Genomic DNA, 16,306 nt, shown 5'->3' on the forward strand with positions numbered 1-16,306 from the left:
TGTGTGTGTGTGTGTGTGTGTGTGTGTGTCCAATCCACCATCTGTGAACTTCTCATTTTTCACAAGTAAAAATAAAATATTAAATAAAATTATAAGTTTGAGGAGAATCTCTCAAATTTGTCAGTTTCCATCGACTTGACTTGAGTTTTTTTTTTTATATTTTTGTATCTATTGTATTTATTTTCTCTGATCTCATGTACAGTTTGGTCAAACTCGTCTTTACTAGACTGAAAAAAATTAACGCTGAACTGAATGAACTCTCAAGCAGCGAATTATGACAAATAGAATCTCACTGACAGAGAAGAGTGAAAGATGGGAAGTACTACAGTACTACAGTACTGCAGTACTACAGTACTATAGTACTACAGTACTTCAGCGGACGTAGAAGTTCATCATTTTTAATCAATTACTAGACATTTCAGACATTGCCATGTAAGGTCGTGAACCCAAGGTTAAAATGACTGGTTCTGTTAACTGAGCTAAAACCTCAAACTTCATCCATGAATATTTTTATGATAAAACTTTTTCATGATAAACTTTATTTATTTATTTATTTTAAGGTTCAAACTTAATGAACGATTTGATGAATGATGATTTGTTTTAGGTCTTACACCATGATGATGCCTGACCTCTGACCTCTGAATGATGAAGAACGATCCTTCTGTACTTTGTTTCTTTTTTTTTTCCAAATCATTGAAGCGTATTTTATTTACTATTTACACCTGCTATCAGTGGGACTTTTTCAATAAGTCTGGCAGCCACCCTTCAGCCGTATCACCCATCAGTCTCCATGAACACACGCTCTGTGTCTCCCTTACACACACACACACACACACACACACTCAGATCTGGGAGTTCTCCCTGAGTGCTGTTGTCGTCCCTGTTTGTTGAGAGGATCATTTTCAGCCAAGGTGTTTGAAGAAAGACACCTTTTCCCGTGGCGTGGTCGGCCCGTGTGTGTGTTCACGTGTGTGTGTGTGTGTGTTTCTACAGAGCGTGGCTTTGCTGCTCCTGACACCGTTATCTGCTCCAGTCGAATGTATTTCTTATCGAGGTGAAGGTGTGTGTGTGTGTGTGTGTGTGTGTGTGGGGGGGGGGGTACTGACGACCGACAATACAAGCTTATCAAACGTCCTCAGCCGTGATTCAGCCTGTCACTCAAGACCCACGTGCACTATCACGCTTGCACGCACACACACACGCACACACACACACACACACCCACAGATACCAAGTCACTCACACTGCAGCGGCGTTCTTGATTGATAGCTGCTTTTCCGACAAACAGAAAGCTGGGATCAACATCCTTATGGCCTTTTTTTTAACCTCTCACACACACACTCTGGTGGTGGCATAACCTGTGTGTGTGAGACAGAACATTCCAGAGTAACAAAGGTGGGATTAGGGATGCATTAGTTGGTGGAGCGAGAGAGGCCCGTCAATAACAGCAGCCGGAGTAAAGCCAGAAACCTCGATAAGAAGACAAAAGCTGAGCCAGATAGCAGCCGAGTGAGAGAAGGACATGGAACGAGAGAGAAGGAAGGAGGGGGGGGGCAGGAGGGGGGGGGGGGGGGGGGGGAAAGAGAGGGGGACGAAAAACAAAATGTATAAGCAAATGTTCAGGATTGAAGGGAGAATCTGGCTAAAAAAACTGCGTCAAATCCATGTTAAAAACATCAGAGAGGAGGAGGAGGAGCAGTTTATGATATGATTTTATTTTCTTCTAAATTGCTTAACTTCTAATGTGTCCATCATAAAGTAACTAGTACCAGTAAATGAGCCCCTGGTACTGTTGACTGGTCTTATAGAACAAGTTACAACTGACTTTATATTCTATAAACCTGTAGACATTTCCAGGCGTCTTTATTGTATTCACTGAGTGTAACACCAATACTGTTGTGAAACAAAATGTTGTGATATTTTAGTAACCATATTTTCTTACACTGCAAGTGACGAGCACTTTTGTCCATTTCTTATTCACGGTCTACAGGTTTACAGAGGCGACGTGTGTGTGTGTGTAGAAACAGAACCAACAAAAGTTTTCACTAACTCACAGGATGAGTTTGGGGTGAGGAGGTGAGGGGGTGAGGAGGTGAGGAGGTGAGGGGGTGAGGAGGTGAGAGGGTGAGGGTCTCCAGCTTTCAATAATTAGTTTCCCTCTTTTATTTACACTGAAACCACTACATACAGTAGGGATGGGAGGTATAGGTGACGGTGGAGGGAGGAGGTGACATTCATACAGAGAGCATCCTGTTCCCGTCAGCGCGGCAGCGAGCAGCTAGCTGTCACACAAAGACACAATGAGGCCTGGCAACAAACAGCCACTTAAAAAACAGCCTGGCAACAGAGAGCAAATTCAATTAGAGAAATAATTAGTAGATACAGGGCCAGGCAGCAGGCTGCAGCGACGCCACAACCCAGGAATTAATAGGCGAGGATAGGAGGAGGACGCTGTCATAATTAAGAGGCAATCACCTATGTCAATGAACACCTAAAAAAAATACAGCCCCCCGAACGCAAATCTATTAATTCAATGATCAAAAAATATTTGAGGGGATGATTAATACAGCAAATTCATTTTAAAAGACTAATTTCTGGAAAGATAGCAAGACAATTGCACATAATGTACTCCGTCTGGCATTTATATTGCTAATTAAATTTGTTCTCTCTGATAATTTGTGGAAGGATTGTTTTTTTTTTTCCCTCTCCCCTCCCTGCACCTCCTCCTGTGTGTCTGTCTGTTTGCTTCTCGAGCCGTAAACCAAAGGAGGCAGTGTTGCAGCAGTAAAAACACTCAAATACGCCATGGAGGATGTAGAACAGGACGTGTTCACCTCCTCGCAAGATGCTGCCGTGCAGCGCAAAACAACAACTCACACAAGTCTTCATCTCCGCAGCAGCAACAGATGCTAATACTGCCCCCTGCTGCTGCACAAATACTAAATATACAGCAATGATTCATGTTAAAATTCATGTTCAATGCTAGTCATTAAAGTATGAGAAAACGACCCATGAGCTTTAAAGGTGGCCACTAAAAAAGAGTTAGCTAAGGTAAGCTAAGCAACTTTACGTTAGCCAAAAGCTATGCCAAATCACCCAGAGTATATAAAAACAACCATAACACCAAAGTACTGGTCAGCTACTAGCAAGACAACACAAGACGACAGGCTACGTAGTTAGCTAAAGGACAAGACAAGTAAAATACAGCCTGGAAACAGCCAAAAAATAAAGCTTAAAACAAGCAAAGGTAACAAAATAGGAGACTTAACTTACAACATATGTTGTTCTTAATTCCAAGCTAAATAAAATATGTAAATAAAAGAGGGAATTGATTCTGTGGTAACCCTAACTACTTTTTGTTGACTGTTTTTATAAATGTTTTAATAAACAGCATTTCCAAAATAAAGATGTACGTCTTTATCAATCAGTTATAAGAGCATTAGCTGTTCAGGCTAATGGGGTTTGTAGCAAAAATACTAGGTATAAACTTGTATGTCACAGCTACAAATAGGCAAAAAACAAACAACGTCCTCATTTTCCTTCTTTGACTCCTCCGTACCGCCGCCATATTTATCGGCCCAGCCACACCAGCACCTCCGCCCTGCTCTCCCGCTGCTCCACAGATACAAAAGAGTCAGCAATTAAATTAGACGATAAGGATGTGAAAGAAATCAGCAGGTTATTGATTGATTTGTCTCCCTCTCTCGGGGGTGGGAGTACGGGGGTGATAGGAGGAGGCAGCTATATTTTCTACAGCTCCTCTATCACTAACTAATTACTTTGTTTCCAAAATCCCTCATATGAGACACAGGGGCTTCAAACAACAAACAAAGAAATTAAATTAAAAAATAAAAGGAGGAAGGAGGAAGAGCCACACACACCAAAGAGAGACGATGAATCTGGGGGATTAGGAGAATCATCAGAGAGAGTAAACAACATGAAAGGTGATTCAGCCTCGGAATCTCAGGCTCACTGAGTAATGGGACGCGGCCCTGTTGTTGTTGTTGTTGTTGTTGTCTGTCTGTGTGCAGGAGATGACACTGATCCATACGTCCTTCATTACAAACAACAAGCAGCCACAGAAGGAGCAGGGTCAGACCAGTCCAAGGTCTGAGTGCCGACATTTGAAGGAACAACTGTGCAGTAGAGGTACGTGCAAAGTTACAGTTCTGACAGATACCTCAGGAGATCCTGGATATCAGTGAACAGCTGAGCTGAGAATAGAAGTATTTCCTAAGAAGGAGGCTTGCTGTATTTACTCAGTGTAAAACCTGGGCCTGTTTAGTTGAACACAGCCCTGATATAGTTGCAGGAATTTAAGAAAAACATTACATTAGTTTTTAAAGCCATCTGTTGCCACCTTGTGGGAGATATTTTCATCGCTCTGGCTGCCACAGACAAAGAGTGATAATTAACAGAAGAAAAAGAAAAGTAACTGCAGAAAGTCATTTTTAAATCTTTATTTTCTCAATAGTATTTACTCAGTAATACTGTTCTGTAACAGGAGGTGCAAAGAGTCATCATTTTTGCTTTTATTGATTTTTATTGATTTCTTTTTCGTCTGTCTTGAGTGTCACAAACCCTTTTTAATTTTAATAGGAGTTCCACTAATATTTGTTTTTTTTTAATATCTTAAATGGAGTCTGACAGTAAACTGATCTTTGGGACTTCATGAACTAAACCAAAAATGGTTTAACAGAGTTAAATTAACAATGAGCAGCATCTGTATCTTATAAATCAGTGCAGACGCTCAACGTTATTCTGCATGATTTCAAGATTAGGGTCATGCAGAATAATGTTCCAACTAACACCACAGGGGGCACTGATCAGCAGAAGCGTCTTGACGAAGTTGATGTGACAGACAATTAGTAATCTTCCTTGGTGTCCAATACCGACCTAACACACACACACACACACACCTGTCAGGGTGACATGACAGATGTGAGTTTTTCGTGTATTTTCCACAGCATGTGAGCATTGTAGGGCAGATAACGGTTCCAGGGATTCACAGATTGTACTCAGTACCGAGCAAATTCTTATACAAGGATGTATGTGTTCCTCCAAGTCCTGCTCTGTCGCCCAAAACACGACCACGGTCTCAAAACACTGACAACAGAGGGCCGAGGCAGCGGAGTCAAACATCAGCACCATGGACAGCTCAGGTCAAGAGCTCAATCAACAGGTGGGAGTTTGTCAGCTTCAAAAAATAAATAAACCAAAGAACAGAAACAGCCTGTTGTCTAATATATGTATGTTGTTTACTTTTAAACTCTTTCATAAACAGATGCTGGCGATTTGACTGTTTTATAAAATAAATAAAACAAAATGAGCCCCGTCTGGAGTTCCCTTCAGGAAATTAAGACAAAATTTAGTATAAATATAAATAAATTTAGTAGCGGGCATCGAGCCACTACTGCTCACGTGCAAAGCGACCGCTCTACCATTTGAGCCAATCCCCGTTCTATTTACTGTGTGTAAGCAGTTTTCAGGAGATAAAACTTTTCCACATCCATTTTTCCAAAATCCCCCGAACTTTGAATTGTAAGCATTTTTAGAATATTCTTTTTTAATAGATTTCCATTCAATATATACTCATTATTTAATGAATACTGTTACAAGATAAGAAGTTTGTAGCACTAATGAGTTAGTTTTGTATAAAACTAAAAACCTAAATTATTTTTCTATAAAATAACAAACTTAAACACTCTACATTTGAGCCCCTATAAGTCAAATAAACCAGTAGAAAAATGAAAAAAAAAATCACTCAATATTTGATAAAAAATCCTTCATTTAATCTATTTGGAAATGAAATGCATGGCCTGGGTTGGTGATGAGCTCAATTTTCCCTCCTGAATCTTTTAAATATACTGTAGATGTAGTTTTTAAAATGGGAAGACGATCTCTATAAACAAAATTTACATATTCATCTGTAACAGTTGGAGGTTATTTGGCAGCTCACTCTGGACTGATAGGAGGAGGAAAAAAAAATCCACTTAGCCATATCACCTCCAACAATCGAGCCTCATGAGCCTGGCAATAGGCTGAGGGTGAAGAATGACACTAATGTATCTTTAGATTTGAATGCAGGACTAGTTAATGCTATTTACTGAGGACGGTAGATGATCGACTGGAGAGCTGAGGGAAGGAGATGGACAGTAAGTGGCCTTCAGACTCAGTGGACGCTGCTTTAGGAGCCAATTACAAGACTAATGGAGTTAATGCCAAAGATGAGAGAGAGAGAGAGGGAGAGAGAGAGAGAGGGGCAACCAAGAGGACGATTAGAGTTTGTTAATCTGATGGGCCAATCACAAATCATCAAATACAAACTGTGTAGCTTGTGGAAAGACACCAAAAAAAAGAAAAAAAGAAAGAAGAAGAAGAAAGAAACAGGATGTGGGATCTGCCTCGATTTCATGATCCGTCATGTTAGGCTGCAGATTAAAAGTGGGATCTCTGGACTTATGAACCATTTAGTCAATTACCAGCGTTATCTAAAAACGCTTTCATTTGACATTCAGAGCTGCGACGGCGGCCCACAGAGCCGACAGCGAGGGTGATTACAGACAAGATCGTGGCTTCGAAAAAAGGCCCAAACATCTGCCAGCAGAGTGACCCGGAGACGTCAATGTGGGGAAGGGGGAGTGGGAGGGGTCAGGGAGGAGGAGAGAAATCTCCTTTTTAAATGGGTAAAATCTGATCAAAGAAGAGAAATGATCAGCACTTGGAGGACTTTACTGATCCTGAAGACCACTTCAAGGACTCTACACTACAGGTTCTGCCCTCGATTTATGGGTGTCATGTGACCAACTGAGTGGGAATCAAACACATAACACTCCATGTGTAATGGCCTCTACACACTGTGCCACTTTAGCAACCTTGTAAGACCACTGCATGACAATTTTGTCATTGTAAAAATCTCACGCTGTTAGAGTTTTATCTCTACACATTAGACAACTGCAGTAGCTGTGGGCCTTAGGACACCCCCAGAAAAACAACAGAGAGGAGGGGAGGGGAGAGGGAGAGGGAGAGGGAGAGGGAGAGGGAGAGGCAGGAGAGAGGGAGAGGGAGAGGAGAGGGAGATGGCTCTTCATCAACCGTTAATAAACCAACAAACCAACCCTTTTATACTTCAAGTTCCAATAGGTCAAAGTGAAAGTTACTGGTGAGAACAGAAGATCAGGTTTAGATCAAAACATCTGGATAGAAATGATCAAACTACCAAGAACACAGTGCACTTTCAGAAAAGCTATGCTAATTTTGTACAAAACCCTTGTATTTTCCCAGGGTGGCTAAAACTGTGGTCCTGAGGACCAGAGTTGGTCTGCTGCCAGGAAGCTCAGTGTGACAGGGAAGGCCCATCTGCGCTCCCCGACACTCGAGATGGCAGATGTAGAAGCAGATTGATTTTCATTCAGCTGTCATGATACATAAGTGGAAAACACAAACACACACACACACACACACACACACGCAGGTCTCTGAGAGCTGCTGTTGGCTGTCAGTCTGCCAAGCTATTTCTCTCCTTCCTGTCATTTCCTCTTTCTCCTTCCCTCCCTGTCTCAGCCTCTCCCTCTCTCCCTCTCTTCCCCTTTCTCTCTTCCTCCCTCCGTCTAGTTCAATGAGCAGCGAGCAGATTTTAAACGCCACATCTGGCGCTCAAATTAAATCATTTACAGTCCATAGAGAGAAGCGGCATTTAGTGACAATACAGCCGGTGGGGAATCAGTGTGTTTTCTCCTCTGCCTTCTGATTAGATGTCATCGCCGCGCTGTTCAGATCTGCGAGACGTGTTTTCCTACAGCGTGTTGTAAATCAGAGGGTGAAGATGTCATGGAGGGAGCTGTTCATCTGGTGGCGTCGCCTCTGACACCTGCACTCCTTCCTCTCTTGGTGACTCGGCTTCCATGTGCGAGACTCTTAACTTCACCAAATGTATTTGTGTGTGTGTGTGTGTGTGTGTTGGGTAACTCATAGATGCGCAGCCAGAGCAGAATTACAAAGGATTTTGTTCCTTTCCACAAATAGTTACAATGAAGGGACTGGACTTGACTGGACTCTGACTGGACTCTGACTTGACTCTGACTTGACTCTGACTTGACTCTGACCCAGTCTCGACTTGCCTTGACTTTTCACCTCGTCTATGGCAGCTATCTCACAGTAACTCTTTAGTAAATAACTTGGTATTTCTCTCCGTTGTGACTCGTGTTATGACAGAGATTCGCGCCATTAAAAAGTGGATGAAGTAACACAGCATAATACAGTATGTGTCAGTGACAAACAGAACAACTTCAACCTGCTGGGGTCTTAGTCAATCACCCAGTGCTGACGGGTCATAAAACCTTCCACCCTCTGCTAATACCATCCAGCTGCCCTGGACTGATGCAGTGACAACGGCTGATTCAACTTCTAATAAAATCATAAAACATTTCCCTTTTTCTGCCCCAGGAATTGGGCAGTGTCCCATTCTGAGAGATTTTGGGAACCCTGACAGGAGGTAATTGACTTGTGGCTCGGCCTGGGAACAGACTGACTCCTGTGAAATGCCTAAAAATTATGAGACTGCTGGTCATCCATCAGCATAAGCCGGCGGCACAAGCTTTTGTTTGTTCGGCGCTGGACTGTACTGGCTACTGGAGAGAGACTCTGACGTATGTGTGTGTGTGTGTGTGTGTGTGTTACAGAGAGAGACAGCTGAAACAGCAACAGTGCGAATCAGACAGCAGTGTGTACCAGTGTGTGTGAGAGAGGCAGGCAGTTGACCTGGTGTCAATTAGGAGCCCATATCGTTCCATTCCCCGAGGGTCAGAGCGACTCCGAAACATTAAATCATTTAATTCACGTCAAACCAATCCTGCTGTCTCCTCTCTCACACTGCCTGAATCAGAAAACTCCTGCCGGCCCCCGGCTCTGAGCAAATTCTCACTGGAACCAAGGCTGACAATAAAAGGTGTTTAAATCCTAGAAGCCACGGCTTCATTCAACAGGTAGAGACGTAAACTCAAAACAAAATGACATCTTGAGTGCACTGAGAAATGGTAAACTTCTCTGTTCACCCTGTAGCTGTAGAACAGTGTGTCAAACTTTTGTCAAAGCGTGGAATTGAAAAGCATTGAAAAGGGTCAACTTCACCTACTGTGATGATGGGTCTATAGTGCAGTGGTAAATGAAAGCATCGAGTCCTTATAAAACTTTAGTCTATAACACCTTTTCGTAGAACTATTTGGGCTATTAGCGCCTTTCTTACACAGTTTGAAAACTCAGTGAGATGTTTGAAAAGTAAATGTTCAAGAAATTCCAAAACAACAAGTGAGACAAAAGCTTGGCAGAAGAACCTTTTTAGCATGTGAAATGTTAAATACCCGTCTGTCAACAAACAATTTGAAAGAAAGCTAAATGTTAGCGCAGGAGATGGTCGTGTCACTGTTAGCACAAAGAGTGTGAGGAGCAACAAGGTCAAGGTCGAGGGGTCAACCTCATGCCTGGTCCACGTTCTTAGAGGTAGTGTATCACTAGAATGGAACCATCGCATCGACCAATCACAGTGAGTTATAGTTGATTTAAAAAAGAAAGGATTGATCAATTGAACAGAACTTTGTTCGGGTGTTGACCAAGTTTGTATGAACTCACACACACACACACACAGACAGAGTCTCAGGCTTTGTTCAACTTCCTGCTAATTCTCTAAAAGTGATTTGGTCATAAATCCCATATTTCCGATGCTTGTTTGTTGGTGGCAGACTCCAAATCAGCTTTTCCATAAAATCTGCTCGGACAAAATGTGACAAACTATTGTTGTTCTTTGTCTCCGTGTCACTCTAATCCTCTTTCTCCCTTTACTTCTGTCTCTTCCTCATCCATCCATACTTACCAGCCAACCACAGGGAACGGCCTCGGTACTGACCGCTGTGAACACACACACACACACACACACACACACACACACACACACAGTGTGACCAGATGTGTGGGTCTTACTGGGAGGCTAAGCTGTACTGTCATAGTTTGCATGTGTGTGTGTCCATGTTGGCCTGGGTGTCAGGGCTTTAGCTCTGTGTGTGTGTGTGTGTGTGTGTGCGTGTGTGTGTCCACAGATGGATTTGGCTGCACTCTCTGTGTGTGTGTGTTTACCGTGCTGGCATATGCACAGGTTGAGACGACTGGTGTTCACATACATGTGCATGCCTGCATGTATAAATGTGTGTGTGTGTGTGTGTGTGTGTGTTTGGCGGTCGTTGAAGGTATGCTGCAGATCACTTTAAGCCTTTTAAACCCATTGTTGTGCAATAAACCCTTCCTCTTCATCCACTTCACGCCCATTGTTTCACAGTCTCTCCATGTCATGCTAATATGAACATACAGTATAATGGTGGTCTAATTCCCTACAATAGATGGTAGACAGTAACATGCACATGTACAGTATATGAGCTGTTTATTTAATCAAGATACATAAAAATATTCTGGAAATACTTTTCCAGAATTAAGATCGTATATAAGAAAAAACTACTTTACCTCTGGTCGTAAGTCTGTAGTGCTAGTATAACATTATAATTCGTTATCGAGTTTTCATTATTGGAGGAATAACCGATAACAATACTTACAGATATGACATAATTATACTAATATCGGGCCCGATATCATCGGTTGGCCGATATTATTGGACATTTCTAGTTATAATCCCTGCAACTTTCACATACTGTAGAAAGGTTGTGCCGTACACCTCCAACGATGCAGTATGCACTACTGCATCGTTGTGCCCAAAGATTAGATCGGAATCTAGTCTGTAGTAGTAATACTGCAGTACTTCCTCAGTCTCACCATTAGAGATACTCTCTGTGGTTCAAACAAGGACCCTCTGTGTGTAAGGCAGGTGTGCTAACCGCTACACTATGGATCCACTGAGCAATGATTGCAGTTCAAACTTGGTTCAATCTGCACTAACAAATATCTAACCACAGATTGTTGTTTCTACCAAGTTTAATTAAAATATACCTTAAGTTAAAAAAATCAATAATTACAACATGAATTAATTTGAGTTATTGTAACTGGCTTAAGACAATGATCCTAAAAACTTCAGCTTCTCCTCGGATGTTAAATTGGATCAAAAGTCCCCGTCGGTTTGTGTTCATTCCGTCGCCTCAGAACCGTCAGCGAGCCGTGAAGTCCTCTGGTGTACAAAATAAGGCCGCGCTGATTTAAGCAGATTTACAGCTTGTTGCATTTGATCAGAATCCAGCTGATATCAGAACCGGAGAGGAGCTTAGCTCCCAGAGCCAAATCCATAATAACACTCCTGCACCACCCACAACAAAGAGAGGCAGGCAGAAAATACCATCAGAGTGAAGAAATCCTGATCAATGTTTACTGAGGGAGGCCTGTTCGTCCTTGATATAGGGTCGTCAACACAAAGAGACGAGCGAAAACAAGAATTTACGTCTAATTTTTTTAAAATTATTATTCATCTAACTGAGAGAAATTAGTTTAAGAAAAAATGAAAGGCTTTTTCAAGACTGGCAGAAAATGCTGTTTGGATCGGGGAGACATCAGTTTGGTGCTGTTTGTATATTAGTGGTAGGGACTTTATCGTAGCTTCAAAAGCATTGGTGTGTAAGCAGTAAACAGCACTTCACTGCCAGTATTCAACGTTAATCCAGATAAGGGCCGCGCAGGAGGAACACTAATATGTTATGTCTCAACGCACAATAAAAGAGATGAGACCCTCGAGACACACACACACACACACACTCTTCGATCAAACACGTTTGTGTTTTTCTCTAATTGAGAGCAGAAAACTTTTCTCCATCAGCGTCTGGCCCTCAGCCATGTGACCCTTTTCTTCCTGCCTCTTCTCCGCAGCTATCCCTCCATCACTTCTTAATGTGCTTGATAAAACATCAGGCGTAGCGCAAAGGGTACAAGGCGGATGATGTGCTCTTTTTTTGGTGAGGGGTGTGGGGGGGGCAAAACAGGCCTCAGCTAAAGGAGGTGGATAAAGGAGAGGAGTCCGCTCCGTCTGTCTCCCACAGTCTGTCCGTCCACCGGCTGCATTAAGAAGCCGTCCAGCTTCTTTTCAAAACCAGCCACTCTCATCGAACCGCTGCATCTCAGGCCCTTTTGTCCTCCACCATCTCCCCATCCCACCCCCACCGCCGCCTCCCCCCCGTCTCTCAACCCCGCTGTTGAGTGTCTGTAATGGCCCAGACGTGAAGGAGGAGGGAGTGGTGGGGGCGATGAGGAAGTGAGAGAAGTGGAGGAAGAAAAAGAGAGCAAGCAGAAAGAAGTTGAGGGTGAGGGAAGGGACGGGACAAAAGGGGGAGAGAGGAAAGTGAAGCAGAGAGTGGTGGTGATGGAGGGATGGAGGACATGCAAGAGCGTGGTGCGTGGATGTGTGTGTGTGGGGGGGGGTGTGTGGGGGGGGGTCCGAGTCTTTAGGAGGAAGCCAGGCAGCACTAAGAGTCTCTGTTGCTGCCCAGTCAGGCCTGCCTTCCCCCCGGCCACAAAAATCTTCCCACCTCCCCCGGAGCACCACATCCTTTTCTGACCACGCTGCACTCTTTCTCCTTTTCTGTTCATTTCCTCCTCACATCATCACGAATTCACACCCACGTTCATGTTTTACTAGTCTTTTAAAGACCACACGGAATGGATTTATTGACGCCAATATGACAAAATATATATATATAAATATTATTCTCTGTGTAGGATTATGGCATGGTTATTGTTTGAAAACAAACAAACAAAACCAGTGAAACCAGTTGACCATTTCAGGCCTGACCTATTTTTACAGGTGACTTGTGGTTTTCTGTAGATTAAGGTGAAATATCAACATCTGATGTGAGTTTTTTTGACGTTAACCTCGTCCTGATTTTTTTCTTTTAGTGGATAGCTCGCCGTGATCGTATAGTGGTTGGTACTCTGCGTTGTGGCCACAGCAACCCCGGTTCGAAACCAGGTCACGGCATTTGACCAACAGTTTCCCCGGTGTGAGATCGATAAACTTTAACTTAATCTAACTGTACATATACGACTTGTTGACGAAGTCCTGGACTCCCCAAAAATGTTCCTGGCCTACAGCAGCGCCTGGTGGAGCCCCATGTACTGTGATTAGACAACAACGAACATGTTTTTAAATGTATGCACTAACGCCAGTGCATCTGACCAATCAGCTAACAGGATAATGCTAAAAGCGACAGCATTATTTAAAGGGAGAATGACTCAAAACTGACGAGACGAGGTCAAGTCATTAGCCACGTGGAGCTGAAGTTGCCTCAAACTGACAGAGTAGAGTGGATGTTGAATCCTGTCTTGGAAAAACTACTATCTGAAAGTTAGAGAGAAAAAAAAACAGATAACGATCATCTCCAGCAATTACTTATTTGTTTACAATAATTACTAGAAGCTGAATTCCATGTCAGAAAACAAATGAGTGAAATGACTATTAGGCTGTCAGCAGCCTCACTTAAGCAGTTAGGTCCTTAGAAGATGATAAAATACAAGAAAATAAAAAATATGCACCCGTCATACACACACGCACACACACAGAAACTCACACACAGTCAGTGGCCTCAGGACTAATTGCTAGATTGGAGCAGATTTTCGAGTTTCAGTTCAGGGCTGTAATTGTGAGGAGAGCAGGGAGGAGTGACAGGGCTTCAAGCTGAGAGGACAAATCACCGGGGGCCAGCGATTAGACCGCGCGCATGTGTGTGTGTGTGTGTGTGTGAGGGGTTAAGCCAACCATCTCTCAATTCCAGGTTTCCGTGGCACTGACCTCAAACTGCCACACATACACCATGCTGACCCTTTCAAACCCTGCAGTTTCACACAGTCTAAAATCACAGTCACTACACAGTGATGCTGACGGGTTTGTGAGCATGAAAAAGTATATGGCGTAAAAACCAGAAAAAAAATGTACGTTACATTTAATGTACAAGGTCAGAAAAACTATAGATTTGCAAAAAATGTTTCTTTTTTAAAACCACTATATTAATATGATAAATGTGATAAAGTCTGTTCAACAATCAAGACACAAATAGCAGCAGCAGCAGCAGCAGCAGCAGCAGTGTGTCTTAACAACATACTGTAGTTCATGTTGCGTTGCACTTGTCGTGACATTTTGAGCATTCCTTATTTTCTTGAGATTTCCAGTTTGATGACATCATGAAAAGTTCAGTCTTTGGTCAAAATATTTTTGTGGAAAACTAGTTGAAATTCAAAACCAAAGTTTTAATAAGAATAACAACTTAGCTTAAAATCCTAGAGTAAAATGCCAGATATAACTAAGTCAGATTTTGAATCCACCAGTTAGTAACGATGTTTACCATTTTAGTCTAGGTAAAAAAAAAACATTGTCTTTAATTTCAACTGCTTTAATGTATATATGTTTAACAGAGCCACCACTGCGTGAACACCAACAACTGTTTTGCATTTAATCAACTAAAACTCTTGAGTAATCAAAGGTTGTCCGATTGAGAATGATCGTTAGCAGCATTAGCAGCTCTGGTCAGTAGATGTCTGCAACAAAAACAAAACCTGCCGTTCGAACAACATCCCTTCTCTGTCTCACTTCCCTTCCACGTCCTCTGTCTGCAGGAGACTCGTCAGTCCCAGCAGGACAGGAAGGAGACATGCAGGGAGACAGAAAGAGAGGACAGAGTTCTGCAGACCTCACACTGAGCAGCACCACCGGAATCTCACTACAAGACTAATCTGCAGAAAAACAACAGCAGAGCCAGGAAAGCACCTGAGTTTGTCCTCAAGCGTCTGCACCGACACCTGGAACCTTCCACGGATGAAGATAAATATAAATGACCAGAGGGTTAGAGGTCAGAGCGGGAGTTCTCTGCCTCCTTAGTCAGCCAATATCTCTGCCAGCTTACCTTCCAGTGATGTCACCATTGTCACTATGACAGGGCCTTCAATCCTGTTGTCTGATTGGATGTTAGCAGCTGTCCACACCAGAGTTACATCCTGAGCAGGAACAGAAGGACAGAACCCTGAAGACAGACCACGGTTCCTTCTTCCTACGTGATGTCAACCGTGACGTTCTCGTCATCATCAGATGCCGTTTCTTCTCTCATTTCTCTGACTCTTTAAACTGTAAACTCCCTCTTCTCCTCCTCCATCCTGGTTTTTCTAATACCATCTCCCTCATCTTCCTCCCACCTGAGTTGGGCTTCTAGCTCCTGCCCCACCTTCACGGCTCCTCCTCAGGCCTCCCCACGAACCCCCTTGGCCTTGGAGCTCCTAACCCCATCCCTGGTTCCCCTTCTCCCTGCTTCCCCTCTTTCCTTTCCCCTTCCCCAGCTGCTCCTCCTGCCTCCTCCAGCCCCAGCCTTCTGCTCAGTGTTCAAGGGGAGAGCCAGCTAGGAATGCTGTGGCTCTAGACGTTTTGTCCAAGCCCTAGGTCTCTTTCACTGAGGCAAGATTAGTTCATACAAAAACTCAACAATACACCACTGAAAGCCATTGTTGATATTCAACATTTTTCACATAGCAGAGCAGAATAGACAATGCGGCAGCCGGGAAAGCCCGAAGCGGACTGGAAGGGTTGATGGCTGATGGTATCTCAGCTGAGCAAGGGCCTTAATCCCTTTAATACACACACACGCACACACACACACACACACACGAGGACACACAATCTCACTAGGCCGGAGACAGCAAAATCAATACAACCCTCTCTCTCTCTCTCTCTCTCTGTCTCTGTCTCTCTCTCTCTCTGTCTCTCTCTCTCAGCTGTGTGTCTGTGTGCAGATCAGTGGGATGCAAGTGTGATACAGAGGAAAAGCACGAGACTGTGTGTGTTGGTCTGTGTGTGTGAAGATATAACACTGGTATCACTTCAAGACTATTTTAAATTAAGCAACTTTTTTCACAATTTTATTTCATGTAATATGAAAATCATAACATTTTTGGTGACGGAGTAAAAATGAAATTTTAATCACTTACTGATAAACATGTCCATCAGCCTCGGAATCAAACACAGACCTTCGGTCAACCTGTGGGAAGGAATCAGAAAAAGATTATTTCATGCAACTAATACAGTATAAAAATATAACTGAGATAAGTCATTTTTCCAGGGTTCATTTTCAACCCATTGAGCCGACGTGCTCAAATTGAGGACTTGTGACTTGACTTGAAATCCTGTTAACAACTATGGATCTGTGTTCAGACTCTCCTTCTGTTGCATTCACTCAAAAATCTTAGTTTTCTCTGGTGACTTCATTTGGCCTCAACTCATACTTTATTAAATGACTTAATGACTGGACATAAAACCTGAGCAGCCATGTTTATTCAGTTCTATTGT

General features: G+C 42.9%; 1 long non-coding RNA gene across 1 annotated transcript in view; it reads right to left on the bottom strand.

Annotated features, from left to right (window-relative positions):
* LOC103399569 (uncharacterized) overlaps positions 1–15,361 on the bottom strand; it is a 71,837-nt gene extending 56,476 nt beyond the window's left edge. The window contains exon 1 of the long non-coding RNA XR_523654.3: positions 14,877–15,361. This is a non-coding gene — a long non-coding RNA (uncharacterized LOC103399569). The remainder of the gene's footprint in view (positions 1–14,876) is intronic.
* Positions 15,362–16,306: the final 945 nt, after the last annotated feature.

The sequence above is a fragment of the Cynoglossus semilaevis genome, chromosome 2 (genome assembly GCF_000523025.1).
Source record: "Cynoglossus semilaevis isolate Cse_v1.0 chromosome 2, Cse_v1.0, whole genome shotgun sequence".
NCBI classification, from domain to species: domain Eukaryota; kingdom Metazoa; phylum Chordata; class Actinopteri; order Pleuronectiformes; family Cynoglossidae; genus Cynoglossus; species Cynoglossus semilaevis.